Below are 17,612 nucleotides of genomic sequence, written 5' to 3' on the forward strand. Positions count from 1 at the left end.
TGTTGGCTGCATTAAATGGAAAAAAAAATGCACTCGACAGTTTATCGGCATGTTCGTGTCTCAAATTTATTCGCTCTCTTTCCAAGGCCTTGCCTCGAGATGCAGTATCGGCGCGCTGCTCTCACTTTATTTATTGAAGGCGAAAAAGAGCAGCACAACCATCGCCTCTCACACGCCTTACCAAGCATAGAGTTTATTACAAAAATTGCTGGAAGGAAATCGGGATTCGTGATCGTTCAGCTGCCATGAGAATGATGGGTGGTATGTACACTTCTCTAGCGTTCGTGCTTGTGGGTTCAGGCGTTCTTGTTTCAATACTTATATTGCTTATTCTTTCAACACTTCCAAGTGATCATACTCTTCTTAATGCATGAAAGCAATACATTGCTGCGCATACGAACTATCGTTGCATATTGCCGCATTTATAACGCTATAGCATGTTGACAATGATCCGTTTGCAAAGTGACAAATTCATTTGAAGCAAGTAGGACGAAGTTTGGCAAATCTATGTTCTAACATCATTCCAATGCTGGCCTAAGGCGGCATTCACACCGGCGATTGCTAAATGTCACGCGAACAAGTTGTTCGCAAATGGTCACTTTGGTCGAAAAGTGACCGATCTCGTTGACTTGTTCCCTTACCAATTGTTCAGCTCCATGACTGGAGTCGCAAAGCTGCAGAACCATTCGGTGACGCAGGAACGGGGCGTCGGACTATTCCGATGGTTATTTCGTCTAGCCATGGTTTTGCTGGTTGTGCGAGTGTGCGAGCCGACGTAAGGGGCAGCAATCGCGAGGCGTTTCGGTGTGGCGACGGGCAGGTCGCAATCGCTCGTGTGAACATCAGTCGCCGTGAGTAGCTCTTAGGTCGCGGTCCTCCGTCAGTCGCCCGTGTGTCTAAATATATACGCGCGCTGTCACCTTCGCAGTGCCCGTATGTATACACTCTAAAAACTAGGAAGGGTATCGCAGGAGTGAAGCTGCCGGTTCACTCTTCAAAGCGTCGTTTTACTCTCGCAAAATGTCGAGGAGAGTGAAATGCATTGTTCACTCTGTCACCAAGGAGAGAGTGAAATGTGCTTTTCACTCTCCCCTTCAGAGAGAGAGAGTGAAAAGACTCTTGCGGCAATAGAAAAGAGAGACTTTTGCGGCAATAGAAAACAAAACGTAGCGTAATCTTCTGCTTCAACTGTAGGTGGCTGGCCCCGAACATGGCAATGTATCATTCATGCACGCTGAGCAAAGAACACATCGTTTTGCTTCTAAGAGAACAGGCCGCCACAGTTCAAAGGAACGCGTAGCGAGCGCTCTACTTTTTCACTCGGAGTGGCTCCGCCGCGCGCGCGCGCGCTCAAGATCGCGGAACAACACATCAACGGAGAAAGTAGATCCGTCCGCCGAGCAGCGCAGCAGCAGCAAAGGCCAGCCAAGGGAGATCGTATATCAGCCATCTCGCGTCGCCACGAAAACACGACAGTCGTTCGTCATGCCTTGGATATAACAGCAAATCCTCCACGGTAAGTGAATTCTAACTTAGGTGCACATTGTCCGTATATGTCATGCTATCGCCAGGAAGTCGTCGCTGCGCTTAGCCGACGCGATTGACAAAGGACTAGGCATACGCGCTGTGTCTCTCGATGTCAATCGAAAAAGCCAGTCGTCGCGATAACTGCATGTGATTTTATCACTTTTCCGTTGTCCGTAAGAGCTTTAAAAATCGCAAACGCTGCCAGAACTATGGTATGTTCAATAAGACGCCAGGCGAGAGGACGCTTAAAATGGTTAGTTCACCAGCCCGTGATTCCGAGCCTATGCGGAGCGTGATTAGCGTGCGTTTTGTGTGTTTGAATTTATTCAGTTTGGCAGTCTACTGTGTACGGAACGCTGTTGAACTAAGGAATCACATAATAGAAGGCGTCATTTTGCTGGCAGCATGCTTTTTTCTTATAAATAAACCGCGCGCTTGACGGTGTCTCGCGCAGGGGGAATCGACGACCACTGAAGTTACGTGCAGCACCAGTGCTAGTTAGAAACTTTGCCGCAGGCATTCAGCTGCATGCTGCAAGAGGTCAGTTGGGCGCGTTATCTTGAACTTACTGAAAACGCATGAGGAATCCATGTTTTATGCTGAAAAAAGTATAAACCCCATATAAGCGATCTTGCGCGCGGCAGCTACAAGCGACGCGACGGAGATGGCTGTCGCGTTCGCTCGTCGCCTACAAGTCGTACTCCGTGCGAGCGACGATTTTGAGCGACGCCTCCCCGGTGTTGCCGGCATGAGGGCTGCAGTCACGCGTGACGCGTGCTTCAGTAATTTACGTTGATGTATTTTACTATAAAAAGTAGCATAAAATATTTCCGGAGGTCTTGCAGTACGTTCTTATCCTTGCACGTATAAAAATTGAATCATTTGCTCGTTCCGCGCGACAATCGGTAGTATTTGAGCGATGTATGTACATCCAGTTCCGGCTTGGCGCTATTGGCTAGTCGCTCATAGCACTTCTGGGCGAAGAGCGACGATTTCTAGATTTCCAGAACCGAGCCATCTGTTCAAGCGACGGCCCGTTTTGTCGCTCGAAGCCGTCGCTCGTCGCCGTCGCGCACTAAATCGCTCTCACAGTGTTTATCCCTAAGACTGAACTGTTTTTGCTCATGTTGAAATGGTGTGATTATAGGTCTGGTTTTGTCTCCTGTTGAGGTTTTCGTGCACGGTGCGAAACTGAAAGGATGCTTATGTCTACGAACTCGGTGAATTGTCGAGCAGCTAGTTACGCATCGGCATCGAATATAACGGCTGCTGTGTGGAATTACAATTGCGGGGGCGCTTTGCATACGCTTATTGTTTTGGACATGCCTGTGCATTTGCTAATATGAGTTGGCGTGTCAGAGTTATGTCATATGAACAGCTAAATCAGCCTTCCTCTGGGGGTTACAAGCGTAATGTGTGCATTTTGCTATAGCATGGCAGATCAAGATGTGTTTATCGCTTGAATATTTTTAGTAGAGAAAAAATATCAAAATAAAATGTTGCTTTAATTCCGTGTTACCAGTCTGTCGTACACAGAACAATAGGTTGGTGTAATAAACTAATAACTGCGGTTTAACTGCAACTTTTACATGCCTACAAGAATCCAAAATGCTAGATTTCAAACTGCAGCAGTAGTCGGGTCTGTCAAAAATGAACTCCACTGCGCACCTCATGCATGAAAATAAGTTCATGCCTTTTAGTAAGCTTAGATGCAGGCCGCAGTGAACTTGTTAGTATTGAAATGTGGGTAAGCTTGCCATAACAAGCCTTGTTGCCCTTTTTTATAGGCAAATCCATATATCCATTGAGCTGAAGGACAATATTTTCATCCCTACTGAGCATCATGTTTGCAGCTATAATCCTCAAATTATGGCTTCAGCAGTGGCACAACCAGGGATGGTGCGGGGGGTGGTGGGGGGGGGGCACACTGGGCACGTGCTTAGGATGTGTCACAAGTGGTGTTTGCGATACACCAGACTCACGACAGATCTATGACGTCTGAAAATGACCAATATTCTATTCATTAGCAGGAGTATTCTAACATTCATGAAAAACAAGGATGAACTGTGTTTTATTTGTTTTTTTGCTTAAATCTAAAAATTGAAGTTAGTTTAGCAGTTGACTGTTGCAGTCATTTGGATGTTTTGCATGCATTTCACTAGGAAGACTAAGAGCTAAGACTTTTTTATTGCCATGGCCTTGACTGTCTTGATGTTGTTTTGCACCATGCCCTTGTGTTGACTTTTGCATACGATATTTTTCAGGCACCCGCTTTATATAACGCAAGAAGGCAGCTGCAAGGACACGAGGATGTGAAAGAGCCAGTGCAGCGCGACTTCACGTAGTGCAGAGGAGCCAATGCCAAAAAATCAAAATACATTGGCATGTTATTTGGACAAGAAAACTAGTATGTGGGTATATTGGGTGTACCATTTGACCAAATGTCAACAAAATCAAGATACAGTATGTTACACGAAGATGAAAATTCTCACGTGCTCCAGGCAGTCATCTTAACATGGTATATTTATGTAATGTCTCTGATTGGAAAGTCAAATCAAGTATGCTCTCTGGAGACAAACACATAGCAGCAAGTGTCATTGAAAAGTTAAAAATGCGTTTTAAGAAAGCTGATTAGTTCTGAGAAGTGACTGCTTTTTGTCTTGCCTCTCAACAGATATATCCATGTGATAAAAAAATAGTGGTACAATGAAATTGCATATTTGCTTAGCGACATGATACATACTTGCAATGAGCACGGTGTCTGTGTTTACTATAAAAAGCAACAGCCCATGCTTGGTTAGGTTAGGCCCACTACAACATGCAGGCATGGGTGATTGGCGCTTTTTTTATTTCTGTGTCGTGAGGTTTATTGACGTGCGTATAGGTGCAGTGGCACGCAGTATGGCTAGTACAAAAAACGGGGGGGGGGGGGGGGGCAGATATATGTAGCTCACTGTACACGACACAGGGCAAAGGAAATCCGTGTTCAGCAACTAAGTGAAATGCCATGTACATAAATTTTACAATGCTACTCGTTCGAAGCGCGCACAGGTGCATATTGAAGAAAAGTTTCCAGGGTAGATAATTTACTTCGTAATTTACACTAATTTTGCTCTAACCACGAGACATAATAATTTGAATATACTGCACGGAAAAACCTAGAGCGAATTAAATTGTGTGTCAGCTTCGTGTGTATACATATAGTCTTTCCTATGCATTAGGTTTTTGCGTAATGCATTAACAGTTGACAGCCTATCTTATGATGTGTACTCTGTTTACATTACAGTTGTTTATTAGTTTACTCGTTTGTTTTGCGACTGATGAAATGCCGGCATATATATATTTTCAACATTTGACATAACCCTGTATGTTTTGCAGGGACAACCCAGGACGTGCAAAAGCACCCAGTCAACTGCCAAAAGTGACTCAAACACAGGCCACCAGTAAGTGGACATCAGTTGCAATTTCACATTATGCAGTTGGCGGCTGCCTTGTACGGAGGCTTTTTTTTTTTAATGAGATGGTGATGTCGTTCTAATGTGCATTTTGACCACAAAGGTGCGATCATGTCTCACAGAGGCATATATGGTTGCTATTCTCTGCGAGGGACGTGTTCTCGTGTCCGTGAAGCATTTGTGTTTGGCAGTATTGTCGCCCAATGAGTCGGATATAAACACTAACTCGCCACTGCCGGCAAGTAGCTGCGAGAAATGCATTATGACGCTGTAAAGTTATTTCATTAATTCAAAGGAAAGTTTTGCAGCAGGAAAAAAGGTTGCTATTCCAGGTAAACATGTCTTTTTCTCACAGGTTATTTAGCCAAACTGTGGATGCATGAAATTCGTGACTTATGAATAGATTTTAATGTATTCTTTAGTAATGCTTCTAAACGAGACTAGGAATAGCATGTGACTACCTCTGCAATCAGCAGACCATACATTTACAGTCATAAGTGGCAGTTCCATGCAGTCTCGCACTTTATATAACCTTTCCTTTCAGCAACATTGGAACTGGTGGCTGCGTTTTCAGAAGGAGAAGTGCACTTGACACTGTATATGTATGTGTGAATTCGGTTTTCTCTGTATGTGTCGGCTCACTGACAAACAGTGCAAAAATCTGTTGTACCATGAGCCTGACGACGCCTTCTGCTGCTAGAAATGCGGCACTTTGTATTTTATAGTACTGCATGACATTTAAATCAAAGCTACCACATAAAATGATCAAGAAAACTAACCGCTGTTATAGCTGTTTTCCTCAAAGAACGCTTGTCCTTAATGGGCTGTGTTAATCTGAGCTCTCCACCAATGTTTCAGTAGTATTATCCCTTAGTGAGTGAGAGATTGGGGGCAATTAATCGTGTTAGTGTTTAAGTGGTGTCCTAATTATGTGCATTTGTTCCAACAAAGTTGTCTAGATTACTTTATTGTGTAGTGTAAAGCTTATGAAACCATCAGCAACTACTGAGTTGCTAACACGCATATGGATTTGTCACTATACAGGTGGAACTCGGCTGTACCACTGCAGTGCTGCGGAAATTGCCTTCACCAGCGGCTTTGCAACAGCTGTTTCGCAGCATGTCGGTATGTGTTAATTTATAATTATGTTGGGATGGGCTAGTATTATGGACCACTGCTACTCTGTATTGTGACAGATCCATATGATAAGGGATGTAATGGGCACAGCGAAAACCTTTGAATTTTTTACTATGGTGCATAAACAGGCTCTCCTTTTCGTCACTGGAGCAGGAGAGAAGGGCATGCAGGCACTCCTGAATGTACATATATTTCAAAACATGAGAGAGACATATACACACACACACACACACACACAATTAAACTAAAGGCAGGGACGTTCCATCTTTCATCTTGAATTGAATTGTGCAGCGCAAAAATACAACACAGACCACAGAGAAGCACACATGTTAACAGGTTTGATACACACGTTAGTTCAACAGATTTGATACTTCAAGTGTGCTATTTTACACAAGGGGGAAGGGAAAGGGGAGAAAATCTGAAAAAAAAGTGGAGTGGAAAAAAAGGAATCGTGCCAAAAAGCATGAGAAGCATCGCGCAGCTAGGATCACCCGCAGGACATCTAAAAAGCACTCTGATAAAATTACATACAGGACAACCTTACGTATAGTTTGTTTCAATCAACTCAGATCACACGCAGCCATTACTGCAATCAAGTTGTTTCCTTATGTCATATGAGGGAATGATGTGGGCCCAAAAAACTGTTTAGAGCTGAAGGATTATGTTCCATTCTAGCCTCATTGCCTGCTTTTTTATCATATTGTTATCAGCTGCTTATGTTAGGGACAAAAAGTAAGAGTACGAACTGTTTCCCGATTCGCCATTCCACACAACATGTCTTTGTGACTATATGTACATGCAGATGATCCATAGTTGAAAAATATTCAGTACAGTAGAATCTCATTACAAGATGCACTTGGTTGTAAGAGACATCTGAAAATGGTTTGGTTGGTTTTCCGATGTTTGCCACGTTAACAATACTGTATACAAGAGACACCTTTGTGAGTAAGGATGACTTTTTAAGTATTCACTACTTCGAAGGGACACAACCCAGACACATTCACTTTGTGCACCTTGTGTGCTCCGAAGGGCGTAAACATCACGCAATCCTTACACAAGTCAATCGCGCATGTCTCTTTTAGCATGAACCAGAAAAGGAGGGCAACGAGGACAGTGCAGGGCAGAAAGTGTCGGCAGTTGAAGCTGACGAGCGTCTAAGAGCACCTCAAAGGTACTGCGAGCAACAAGGCTTGCAAAGTGAAGTGTTTAAATTCCAGAAGTTGGGAAGGAAGCTAACACAATCTACAGTCACTAAAAAGCTGTGAATGTCTTCTTTAAAGGGCCCCTAAACCACCGAGGTTGAAATTTAGTTGCGGTGTTGCAGTTCTACACAATAAGGCAATGAACAGGTAGCCACGAGAATTTTTCGAAACGGTGCAGTAATAGTGGAGCTACGTGTGTTTGATTATCGAAAAGTAGTCCCCACTCATTTTACTCTTTCATCTGGTACACGCCATACGGACAGTATCGTCTTTTCCTTGCCTAGTACACCTCCAAATGTTACGGGACAGGCCAACATCAACAAGCTCTGTTGCTGCCGCGCTGGCCCGTCGTCCTGCGAGGGGTGGCGGTAATACAACGGAGCTGTATGGTGACTCGTGTTGAAGAGCCTCATAGGGAGACCCTTCTGTTGGCGTTTCTGTTCTTTGCCCCCATTGGCTGCCCACAATGGCATCGCGCTCAACGCGACGAGGAAGGAGTGTGTGTATTTGCTTGCAGGCCTTGCTGGCAGTCGTACACTTTCGTTCGACCAATCGACAGCACCGGAAACTGGTGACATCATCAGAGACAGCCTGGTGACGTCAGGACAAACTGGGGGGTGCAGGATAGGTCCAGAGAGGCGCACGGGGTCATTTTCTTCATATTGTGGTGCTCCGGCAGTGCTACACACTCTGGCATTTGGCTTCGTTGATCGTGACGCCATTCTGATTTCGATACGCGTGTTTACTTGAAATGTTCAAAAAATGTTGAGAAGTGGTTTAGGGGCCCTTTAAGCCACCCTGAGCATTTATTCCTTCAGATATATCAAAACATACTTTAGTGATGATGCATAATAAAGTGATATAGTCTGGTGCCTCAGTGTCTCAAAATTTTTGGTTTCGAGAGACATGTTTCCCGTGCCTCTTGAATATCTTCTGATGAGGCTTTACTGTAATATACACAAACAATTGTGCAACTCCTCCTGCAAGTATTATTCATTAAGCCTGGTCACTTATGTGCAAAGCTTGTGGTTAAGTCTTGATGTCCGTACTTTTTAGAGCTATGTTTATTAATTCATGCTGTTCTTATTGGTTCTTCGATGCAGGAGACAATGCCTACGAAATAATTGGCCCTGATCATGAGAGCCCTCAAGGGGCAAACAACATCTCTGTTGCAGAACTGAGCCCGATACCACTTGGAAGTTACCATGACAGATGACACGGCAGCAATAGATACAGAGACTGCCATGTCTACTGCAGCTGCAACAGTGTACGAGGCAAGCAGCAGCGCGTCAGCATCAGCAGCAGTGTCAGAAGGAACCACACCAGGCCTGGTAGAGCAACATGTGTGCTATCACTGACTTTTTTTGTAGTGGATACAACTCATTTGCTCAACATACAAAAGCTTTTCACCACGACTGTGAGCCAGTGTTATTGTGCAGCAAGTGCAAGACTAAGTTAGGTGTTATAACACAGTACAAGCATCACTTTAATATATGCAAATGCAAACATATTACAGTTGTTGCCTCCCCAGCCAGCCCACATAGTGACAACAATGTGGAACACATGTTGGGACACACCTCTCCCCCATTACAAGATAGAGACTGTCAGTGTTGTTGCTAGATTGACTGGTCTTTGTAGGCAACTAGAAGGACAACACAGGTGTCATAAGATTGTTGTTGATGTTGTTGTTGAAGAGGTAAAAAAGAAGTTTGATGCAGCTGAAGTGCCAACTGATATTGAGCAAATCAAAAGCAACCACCTGAGAAAGCAACACTATCGAAATTTGGGTATCTATGTGCCGCCAACTCTGGTAAGAATGGCATAGGACAGAAGTGTGATGAAAATCACACAGACACTGCTGTTGCATCACTGGCCACAGTGAGCAGCGACTTGTAGGGCAAGAGAGTCAACTGAAACTAACATTATGATACAGTGTCATGCTCCCATGTGACCACTTTTCAAGTTATTTTGCAAGATACAGCTCAACCTCCAGAAACGAGACTGCAACTTGTCTGTAAAAAAGCTTTCACAAAAAATTATTCATAACACTATTAACATAGCAGTATCTTTTTTTTGTGTGTCGGTTCGAGGTTCCCGGCTGTCCATTAATGCAAAAATTGAGGAAAAAAAGAACATGTGTCGTACTTACACCTTTTTTACAAGTACGAGGGGGACAACTTTTCTAGTCATGCATCTTCATCATACTATCAAGTTTTTAAATGCCTTTTATAATTATTATCACCAGTTATATCCGAGTGCATTGTATGCATGTAGCAGGTGTAAAATCAGGTCAGTTGGATCAGATGCCTTATCTGCAAGCGAGCCCTATATTCAAGAAATTTGAATTAAAATAGTTACGTTAGAGACGCAGTCTTTCAGCACTTTATTGCCTGTGGTTTAAGCATTGCTCAATACTTTTGTGGGTGGCAATTTCAACCGGCACAGCACTGCGCTCTGCCACAGTCACATTTGTCTTCAAAGCGGTGTTTACCATTTGTGTTGATCTGTTTGTGTATGCATAGAGCAAGTTTTTAATTTATATTTTTCTGCATTCTTGTGCTTGCACCAAGCTTGTATAAGGCAGTTACAAAATGTGCGTCACTATAACGAACTGTTCTGTTGAGCTTACATTTGCAAATAATCGTGTTCAGATGGCCGTACTTCTATGCGGGTGCACTGCTAGCTTTGTGTATGTTCTCATGTTTGTATAAAGCTTATATAAGCTAGTTAGAAAATGTATGTCACTAAGCATTGTGATATTCTTTAAAAAACTGCTTGGTTGGTTTTACACTTGTTAATTAGTATTGAGGTGGTGGTATTCCCATGTGTGCCCACTGCTAGCTTTCTGTGTCCTCACGTGTTTGTATTAAGTTTCTACAAGGGAGTTACAGCATGTACGTCACTAAGCACTGTGATATTTTTTAAAGAACTGCTTTGTTGGTTTTACACCTGTGAGTAATAGTACTCGGGTGGCACTAGTCATGTGTAGGTACACAGGGAGCATTTGTATACATTATGCTCATGTAAAGCAGTTACAAAGTATATGTCACTAATTACTGTGATATTTGTTGAATTGCTGTGATGGTTTTACACATGTGAATAATAGTGGTCAGGACACAGTACTTGCGGTGTATAGTTGAATTTATACACTGCCAAGACATGGGCTGTATACGTACCAAAAGAAATGTATGTCATTATATTGTTGTGATTATTACTGTTTGGATTTTATTAAACTGTAATAAAATTGTTTCTTGTATCTATTGAGGTATGGAAATTTGTCATGCAACCAAACTGAGGACCTGAACTTGTGCATACAAATAAACAGCTAATTTAAGAGTATACTGCTCATATTCTGCTAAACCAGTTTAACAAATTTGTACTACAATGCTGGAAAAATGACAGAGCTGACTCGGATGTACAGAAAAAGTTCTGCATTGGCTGAAGGACTGCCCCACACTGGAGTTCGTAATGTTGCGTTTATTGGAGTAGAACAGAAAGTGCACTTCTATTAAAAATGCGACAGTCGCAGAAACATAAGGCAGACGAGCGGATGTGGCACATTTTTTTCAGGGCCCTCCATGCCTACTACTACATTTCTAGTCTTCCTGTGCTCTGCGTATAAGCCCCTGTTCAGCAAAGGTTTTTACTCCATGACAGTTGTTCTACTGGATTCGTAGCAATATTGAAGAAAAAAATTCAATGGTTTTCAAGGACTTTCGAGGCCCCGACACGGTAACTTCAAGGACCTCGTGCAATGTGTGTAGTAGTTTCGACAGGCAATAACTTGTTCAAGAACACCATTAACTTTAATGCAAACTAAAGAAAACAAAACAAATCGCATTTCAGTGATTTCAAACATTTGAAAGACTGCTAATTTGCCTTTCACCGCCCACCACTAAACGCACACAAGGAAGCATTTCAAGAAAGTGCTCGAAGTTTTTCTGCAATAGCACAATTAACTACTTGGACCTGCAACATTTGCAGTTTTTGAATACTGTTTGGTTTGACAGTGTATGTGATGTCATCTGTTGCCTCAGCTTTTTTCACCATCAAATAAGCTATAGTCATTTCTAATTTCTTTTTATTGTGTCTGTCGCTCTCAATTTACTCTTCACGGCTTCTCTTCGAATGCCTCAACTGTTTAGCTTCCTGCTTCTGCTCCTCCAAGCACATTTGTCGCCGGTTCCATGTGCATAAAACTGGTATCTGCAGCTCCTTTGTAATTTCAACTTTAAGGATGTCGCTTTCCTTCTATGACCTCCAGAGACAATTTTCTGTGACATGCGAAAGAGTGTCACATAAGGGAAAAAAGCGCTTGGCAATGTCTGCTAAGTCTAGCCAAGTGTACAAGTTTAAGGACTTTCCAGTACTTCTAAAAATTCAAGGGTTTTCAATGCCTTGAAAATGGCATTCTAGAAATAAAGGATTTTCAAGGATCGCTACAAACCCTGGATTCTAGCACCTAAATAATTTTACAAGCTTATTTTGGCATGGAGTTAGGAAATTCATGCTTTCTAGCTAACGCTGCACTATCTCTGTACAGTGAAGCCACGAGAGCGCAACTATTTTGGAGTAAAGAAAAATACTGAAAGCTTTTAATACCACTCTTCTTTTTTTCTATGGAGCTTCGTATTGCCTAGTTAAGTTTACGAATGTGCCTGGTTTTGGCGGGCGTTTCTTCGACATTTTCTGGAAGAAGCAGATGTCTAGCCCCCGTATTCAGAAATGTATCTTAATACAAAGCTCATGCTTGACTTGATATAAACGACGCCTGGTGCGAACGTCCCCCAAGACGCTCACTGCCTTTCTTTTGGTGCGTTCACGACTTGCGTCGTTTAGATCAAGTCAAGCATGGGCTTCAAGTTATGATGCATTTCTGCATATGGGGGTAAGCGTGCACAATTCCGGGCAACGCACTGTGCCATTGACACTGAGAGAAAACGGGGAAAACAGAGTTAACCACTTATGCTCCTAAACTTTCGCGTACCTGTGGTGTGCATGTATCGTGGAAGAAGAAACAGCGCAAACACAAGGACGAAAAAAAGCATCAACCACACCAGCGCTTCGTGGTGTGGCATGTTTTTGCGTCGTCCTTGTGTTGCGCTGTTTCTTCTAAAATGCTCAACCAACTAGCCGGCAAGTCCATCCTGTGCATATATAAATTGAACACACGCATGAGTGTAGATGGTCTTCGAAGCTTTTAGAACGAGCACTGCCACAGGATACGAGCAGTGCACGCGTAACAAGTGGACACATTAGTCATTTAAACATGCGTGCCAATGCATTTGACGCGGCTATCGGCATAAGCAGTCTCCAAATGCTGGAATGCATGCGCTTCAAAACGCTAACGATCCGCTGCTAATGCAGGACAACAGCTCACAGCGGACTGAACCAAACTCTAAACTAATGCACTTGAAAAGAACGCCTACACGGCAGCGTGAGGCACGTCGAAATGCCTGGTACTGGCGTCGCAGTTGCTCACCAGTATACGCGCGAATTAAATTCGCATACGTGGATGCTTGGCGCAATACTTTTTATCCGCGTATTTTGGATGGACTGGAGAAGCACTCGATCATGAGCTGAACGGCACATTTGTTATTTTCCTGCGGTGACGACAAGCCGTGAATAGTTCTCACGTTGTCGTCTACGTTGTCGTCTACGTTGTCTTCCTTCGTTAGTCATAGCAAGGAATGGAAATGATGCAAACGCACACGTATTCCAGTACACAACAGCACAGCACACTGCAGAGAAACCCCACCCACCACAGCCGATTCATCAAATACGTTTGGTATATATATAACCTTTAAAAGAACACGACTGGGCGTGACGGCGCTGTGGTGTAATGGTTATGATGTGTGTTTTGAGTTGTACAAATGCGAGTGTACGCGGGTTCGAATCCACATGATGTATAGAGCATTGTGATTCTTGATAAGCATGTGATCCCCTTGACAATTGTATTCTAATTAGATTGTGTGACTCCTGATTGTGAAATTTGCGAAGATATTTGCAGATTAAGTGTTAATTCGCTTTTTTTTTTCTCCTCAGTGGCGTTCGTGACGCATACGCTTAGGCCGCTTCAGAGCAGTCACGCCTCACGGTAGGCAGCAAATAGCCAGGAAAAAATGACTTTAAAATCCTGCATAACTTTACTCACGCCTATTCTGAAGGCCGCTTGGAATCGGGCCAGTGTCTCTGAGGAGCCGCCTAGGGAACAGTATATCAGCGGCCCTAATTTGATCTGATTTCCTGCCTGCATGCGTGACCAGGATTTGGCTAAGAGGGTATTGGGAAGAGTACTAGCACTCTGTTCTGAAGGAGTACAAGCACTCTGTTTGGGGGAGTAGAAGTACTCGGTCTGGCGGTGTAGTATTAACCCTGCGGGGAGAGTATTAGCACTCTGCGGAAGAGTACTAGCAATCCCTTGCGGTGGAGTAACAAAACTCTGTCAGGAGGAGTTGACCTACTCTCTCTCAAAGAGGGTCGATCTACTCTCGAAAAGAGAGTGAAATATGGGACAAGCAGCTACTCCCTCAAAGAGAGTGCCCGGCACTCCCTTAGTTTTTAGAGTGTAGACACCCGCGCCGGAGTTCGCTTATGTAATTTCTGTTGGAAACTATGCTGCATGCCAAAGGTGCACGAAGCACTATCGAACCAGTAATGAGTTGAAACGGGCTAAGCGAAGGTGGCAAGCCTTCTTTTCTTTTTATGAGTAGCTTATAAAGGTTGTGCAGATATGGCAAAATGCACTGGGAGCAATGCTTTTTGCGCGAGTATGACGACGACAAAGCGCCATTTGGCAAAGGCTTACGCGCGAAGGCGTGCACTGCATGGCGATGACATTTCTATAAGCTTCTTTCGCTATGATGACGGCACTAAAGTGCTCAGAATGTGTCAATACTGCATCCTGCTTTCGTGCGTAAGCAAATCAGCCATCACTAACGCTTTCCTTCAAAACCTCGCGCCCTGGCTCAGTGCCGTTCATGCAGCTTGGGTAAAATAGAACAAAGCATACATAACGAAAAAAGAAAGAAAGGAGCTTACGTTTGCGTAAAACATCAACTGCACGTGCCTCTTTTGAAGAAAGGATGGGATACAGAAGAAATTTGCATATTGCGTTTCTCTGGGACATGCACGCAAACCTTCTCCGGCGCCTGACATTCATTGTCGAGATGTTTAGCAAGACAAGTGGCGTACCAAGCGCTTCTTTTAATTAATCAGATAGCATGTGTTGCATCCCCTTGGTAACCGCATGTTTTAGTCATGTGATATTGTCATTATCACCGAGCATCTGCATGCGGTTCGAGCCGCGAAAGAAGAATGCGCTCTTGTTCTCGGGAGGGCTCGACTCCGCCGCAATGCTCACCGCTCGGCCTTGAATAAATTTAGGAACGGCGGCACGCGACGTAGGCAGCCTTAACAACGTCTTTAAAAACGTTAGGCGGCCTTGAAGTTCCCCCTCTTTTACCAGTCTCGAAATGAAAGCTGCCATGAGCTTCTGTCTTCAACCGTCGTGATTAACAATCTTATGGCCGTGTCCGCATTTTACACACAGAGAAGCAGTGGATATATATACAGGCAGTATATTATAATTAGATATGGTAATTTATAACGATCCTTTCGCTTGTCTACATGGTTTCTTTTGTATTATGCAAGGTGTCCTCTATTTTTGTTTGTTGGTCGCTATCTTTTTCGTGGCAACCACAGGGAAAACAGGCAAACCACGATTTTCTGATGTGCTCAACTTTTTATGAGTTTCTTCCAATTGTGTGGAACGCTGCGATGGAGAACTAGCGCCTGGTTCATGCAACCTTTAGTGGGTGATTTATATGGATGAAACCGGGAATGTTGGACACTATATATATCGGCGACTTCTCTACAAACAATAAATAATTTGTTAAGGTTATAAATAGCACGAGGGCGTGAGAAGAATACGGGAAAGACAGCCTTGGCGTTGGAAGTTAGCGCTTTGTCTTTCCCATATTATTCTAACGCTCTCGCGCTATCCAAAACCTTTGCTATGGCATAGGAACAGGCCCAAAGTGCTCGGATAATCAATTGTTTTATGATCAAGAAATGGTAGCATAAGGTGATAGGTAAACCATCAACTTTTACATTTATCAGCTGTTAGAATGGAATGGTTTAATGGCGTCAGCCTGATTTTAGCCAAATTCATATCTGACTCCCTTAGGCTCAATACGCGGTATTGGACCTCTTTCATTTTTGTTCTTCCTTTATTTTTTTATTTCCACAAAGTTTGACAGTACCCCGTATTTCACTTGTTTTTTTTTCCTAATAGCACTGCGACCTACACGAAACATCATTCCCCCACCTCCGCCCTATCCCATTGATTCAGTACCCCCCTATCACCTATGTCGTTAAAGGTGCATAATCACTGCCATCATCGCGCAAATATGTAGCTGCTCGCTGACGCATTCGAAACACTCAACTCGAAGGCAGCTGAGTTTTATATCGGTCTACGCATACAGCTCACCAATGAAAACGTCCGTTGAGCTCTTAGCACGAGGAAGGGGGCAATGTGCAGAATAATTTCCAATTACAGGCTAAGGTGGAGAGAAAGCTTATCTTTGTCGAGGTTCCAGTGTATACCGGTTGTTTCGCGTAGTTTGAACGAAACTCTGTGGTGCTACACCTTGGGCGAGTGAGACCAACCATATATTGTTCTTTTTCATCTTGGGTTACGCAGACTATTATTGAAGTGCGACTGCTTAGCTAATCTGCTCAAATTAGGCAAATTCTTATACGTTTAGAGCAGATGTGTTATGTTTTAAGAGTGTTACAGCCTGCATAGAAACACACAATAAAGTGGCTTCTGTGATGTTAACTCGGAGGTCTCTCTCTCTATCTCTTTTTTTTTATCACTGAAGAATGCCTGCTCAATATTGTGACGCTCTTAGGTGCATAGTGGGTTCACGAATGTGACGCGCTTAGGTGCATAGTGGGTTCACGCCTGAACAAACAGTATGCGGGGGCACCGAAGGGGAGTGAACGAGGACGACGACGTGTGGCTGGCTGGCTGAATCTCGACAGGCGCTCAGTTGACCAAGGCCATCGCTTCTAACTCTACCCGGCTTCAAGTAACGCCTTTTGTGGGCGTAACAGAGTGGTGGAGGTGCGGGGTACGACAGAACGTACCACGGAGTCGCAACATCAAGAACTTCGCCGGAGCCGTCGTCTTGCCGGTCTCTTGCCAACGACCTTCCCTATGGCTCAGGACGGAGGTGGACAAATGCCAGCTATAGTTTCACCTTCTCAAAGGTCAGCGCCAGTTGGACCTTTGCGGCACTACATGGAACCACGCTCGTTCGCGGGAAAAGTGGGCGAAGACGTCGACGAGTGGCTGATGCACTACGCAAGGGTGAGCCGCTACAACCGTTGGGATTCTGTCACTCAGCTTGAATATGTTGCACTCTTTCTGAGTGAGACAGCGCTGATGTGGTATGAAAACCACGAAGACTCCCTAACAACGTGGGAGCACTTTGTCGAGGAAATTAAGAAGTGCTTTGGCGACACCCACGCCAAACAGAAACGCGCCGAGAGAACACTTGCTCAAAGAGCTCAAGCTCCTGGAGAAACATGCACTATATACATAGAGGAAATCCTCAAGCTGTGCAAAATCGTAAATCCGCAGATGTCCGAGGAAGACCGAGTCGGACATCTCCTCAAAGGAATTGCAGAAGATGTATACAATTTCCTCATAAGTCGGGAACACGTTGATTCCGTCTCAGATGTCGTGCGTCATTGCCGTACGTTTGAGACGTTGAAAACACGTCGCATTGTGCCAAAGTTTGGACGCCTGGCGAATGTGACAACCATTGCCAGCGTCGATGAGAGCCCGTCTGCCGATCTTTCGTCTACTATACGGCAGATCGTGCGTGAAGAACTGCTGCGGCACCAGGAACTTGCGCGCGACGTCATACGACAACCTGACGCTTATTACCCGCAACACATGGCGCCTGCCGCACCCTGCGCTTCCTGGCAACCAGCGGTATGTGTCACCGACGTCAACCACAGAGGTGCTCCATGGCCACGTGAGGACACATTTACTCCCGAACACCGACCAGCAGAACACCCTCGCCCCAGCAGGTTTGCACGCAGACCGACCGTTCCTCCTGTGCAGCAGGCTCTGCCGCTCCGCTCGGCTACACGACCCCCCACGGCTGAGCGCTTCGAAGGGCAGTTCATCGATCGTCGTTTACCTGTGTGCTATAGCTGTGGCGACTTGGGTCACATTGCCAGGTACTGCAATCGCCGCCAACCACCGAGGTTCGAC

At 44.4% G+C, this 17,612-nt stretch overlaps 1 long non-coding RNA gene across 1 annotated transcript; it reads left to right on the forward strand.

Annotated features, from left to right (window-relative positions):
* The first annotated feature begins 1,395 nt into the window (after positions 1-1,395).
* On the forward strand, positions 1,396-10,585 carry LOC129385170 (uncharacterized). Its single transcript, XR_011894850.1, has 5 exons — positions 1,396-1,516; positions 3,792-3,934; positions 4,906-4,970; positions 6,027-6,107; positions 8,425-10,585. It is a non-coding gene; the product is annotated as an uncharacterized lncRNA (long non-coding RNA).
* Positions 10,586-17,612: the final 7,027 nt, after the last annotated feature.

Source organism: Dermacentor andersoni, chromosome 5 (assembly GCF_023375885.2).
Source record: "Dermacentor andersoni chromosome 5, qqDerAnde1_hic_scaffold, whole genome shotgun sequence".
Lineage (NCBI taxonomy): Eukaryota > Metazoa > Arthropoda > Arachnida > Ixodida > Ixodidae > Dermacentor > Dermacentor andersoni.